This window comes from Ascidiella aspersa, chromosome 5 (genome assembly GCF_963924565.1).
Source record: "Ascidiella aspersa chromosome 5, kaAscAspe10.2, whole genome shotgun sequence".
NCBI lineage: Eukaryota > Metazoa > Chordata > Ascidiacea > Phlebobranchia > Ascidiidae > Ascidiella > Ascidiella aspersa.
In genome coordinates, this window is record NC_139451.1 from 13,825,484 (window position 1) to 13,827,983 (window position 2,500).

At 56.5% G+C, this 2,500-nt stretch overlaps 2 non-coding genes and 1 pseudogene across 2 annotated transcripts in view; all 3 read right to left on the bottom strand.

Annotated features, from left to right (window-relative positions):
• LOC146144604 (large subunit ribosomal RNA) overlaps positions 1-173 on the bottom strand; it is a 2,634-nt pseudogene extending 2,461 nt beyond the window's left edge.
• Positions 174-444: 271 nt separating this feature from the next.
• Positions 445-598, bottom strand: LOC146144605 (5.8S ribosomal RNA). Its single transcript, XR_014499019.1, has one exon. It is a non-coding gene; the product is annotated as a 5.8S ribosomal RNA (ribosomal RNA).
• Positions 599-845: 247 nt separating this feature from the next.
• The window catches only part of LOC146144606 (small subunit ribosomal RNA), a 1,812-nt gene continuing 157 nt past the window's right edge, over positions 846-2,500 (bottom strand). The window contains exon 1 of the ribosomal RNA XR_014500850.1: positions 846-2,500. This exon is cut by the window's right edge and continues 157 nt beyond it. This is a non-coding gene — a ribosomal RNA (small subunit ribosomal RNA).

The following is a 2,500-nucleotide window of genomic DNA, read 5'->3' on the forward strand; positions in this document are numbered from 1 at the left end:
AGGACGCGGGCGACCGGCGAAGCGCGCCGTGACGAATTCCGTACGCCACAATTCCGCGCACTCCAAAAGCGCGCGGATTCGGCGATGGGCACATCCCGCTTCACTCGCCGTTACTGAGGGAATCCTCGTTAGTTTCTTTTCCTCCGCTTAGTAATATGCTTAAATTCAGCGGGTAGCCTCGTCCGACCTCAGGCCGAAAGTAAGGACCGGGACTATTCTTCCCGTTCCGCGCTCGCCGTCGGCGCCGCGCGCCGCCGCGCACCTCGATTCCCGCCCTTGAGCCGCCAGCCGTTGGCCTCTTCGAGGTCGACTCGCCGCCGCCGCGCGGGATTCTGGTCGCGATCGTCGCACATCGTGCCGTGCTGTCTTGAGCGGGACGGGCGCTCGCGCGTCCGACGCCGCAGCAGCCGCGCGGAGAAATCCCCGCGCGGAACGTTTGCAACGCGACCCTGAGGCGGGCGCGGCCCCGGGATTGACCCGAGGCCGCAATTTGCGTTCAGAACGTCGATGCTCAATGTGTCCTGCAATTCACACTAATTCACGCAGCTAGCTGCGTCCTTCATCGACTCACGAGCCGAGTGATCCACCGCCAAGAGCCATCCACGATTGTTTCGCTCGCACAGTGCCTCGCACTAAAGGGTGACAAAATATACCGCGCCGAGCGGTCGGCCAGGCCGACGCTTGAAGCCGGAGCGCGCGGCACCGCGGCACTCGACGCGCAAACATTACCGGGTGACCGAATCGCCGGCCGGCGCGCCGCTCCTCGCGGGTCGGGCGCCGGGTAGCAAAAACTTTTTCTCTCGCTTGTCCGAGTTTCGCGTTCGCCGAAGCGTTTGCGAGACCGTTAATGATCCTTCCGCAGGTTCACCTACGGAAACCTTGTTACGACTTTTACTTCCTCTAAATGATCAAGTTAGATCGTCTTCTCGGACGCCGGCTCGACCGTTGCCGGCCGCGCCAGGTCCAATCGGAGGACCTCACTAAACCATTCAATCGGTAGTAGCGACGGGCGGTGTGTACAAAGGGCAGGGACGTAATCAACGCGAGCTAATGACTCGCGCTTACTGGGAATTCCTCGTTCAAGGGAAATAATTGCAATTCCCTATCCCTAGCACGACCGGGGTTCAGCGGGTTACCCAGACCTGTCGGCCAAGGCGAGCACATGCTGATCCGGTCAGTGTAGCGCGCGTGCGGCCCCGAACATCTAAGGGCATCACAGACCTGTTATTGCTCAATCTCGTGTGGCTAAACGCCACTAGTCCCTCTAAGAAGTTAGACGCCGACCGATTGGGTCGCGTAACTAGTTAGCAAGCCAGAGTCTCGTTCGTTATCGGAATTAACCAGACAAATCGCTCCACCAACTAAGAACGGCCATGCACCACCACCCACAGAATCAAGAAAGAGCTCTCAATCTGTCAATCCTCACTGTGTCCGGGCCGGGTGAGATTTCCCGTGTTGAGTCAAATTAAGCCGCAGGCTCCACTCCTGGTGGTGCCCTTCCGTCAATTCCTTTAAGTTTCAGCTTTGCAACCATACTTCCCCCGGAACCCAAAGACTTTGGTTTCCCGCAAGCTGCCGGAGAGGTCGTAAAACTAACGCCCCCCGATCGCTAGTTGGCATCGTTTATAGTCAGAACTAGGACGGTATCTGATCGTCTTCGAACCTCTGACTTTCGCTCTTGATTAAAGAAAACATTCTTGGCAAATGCTTTCGCAGTCGTTCGTCTTGCGCCGATCCAAGAATTTCACCTCTAACGGCACAGTACGAATGCCCCCGTCTGTCCCTCTTAATCATTACCTCGCGCTCCGAAAACCAACAAAATAGAACCGAGGTCCTATTCCATTATTCCATGCACCATTATTCAGGCGAATCGCCTGCTTTGAACACTCTAATTTTTTTCAAAGTAAACGTTCCGGCCGCCGCCGACACTCAGTCAAGGGCACCGGCGGAGAACCGGAGGTGAGGCCAGGACGGCCAGTACACGCCTTGCGACGGACCGGCCGCCTGCGCCCAAAATCCAACTACGAGCTTTTTAACCGCAACAACTTAAATATACACTTTTGGAGCTGGAATTACCGCGGCTGCTGGCACCAGACTTGCCCTCCAATGGATACTCGTTAAAGGTTTTAAAGTGTACTCATTCCAATTACAGGGCCTCGTTTAGAGTCCTGTATTGTTATTTTTCGTCACTACCTCCCCGCGTCGGGAATGGGTAATTTGCGCGCCTGCTGCCTTCCTTGGATGTGGTAGCCGTTTCTCAGGCTCCCTCTCCGGAATCGAACCCTGATTCTCCGTTACCCGTAAGAACCTCGGTAGGCCAGTACCGTACCGACGAAAGTTGATAGGGCAGACACTTGAATGATCCGTCGCCGGTGCGAGACCGTGCGATCCGCAAAGTTATCCAGAGTCACCAAAGGTTGCGGGCCGAAGCCCGGTCGGTTTTTGGTCTGATAAAAGCACGCCTCCCGCGAGGTCGGCGCTTCACGCATGTATTAGCTCT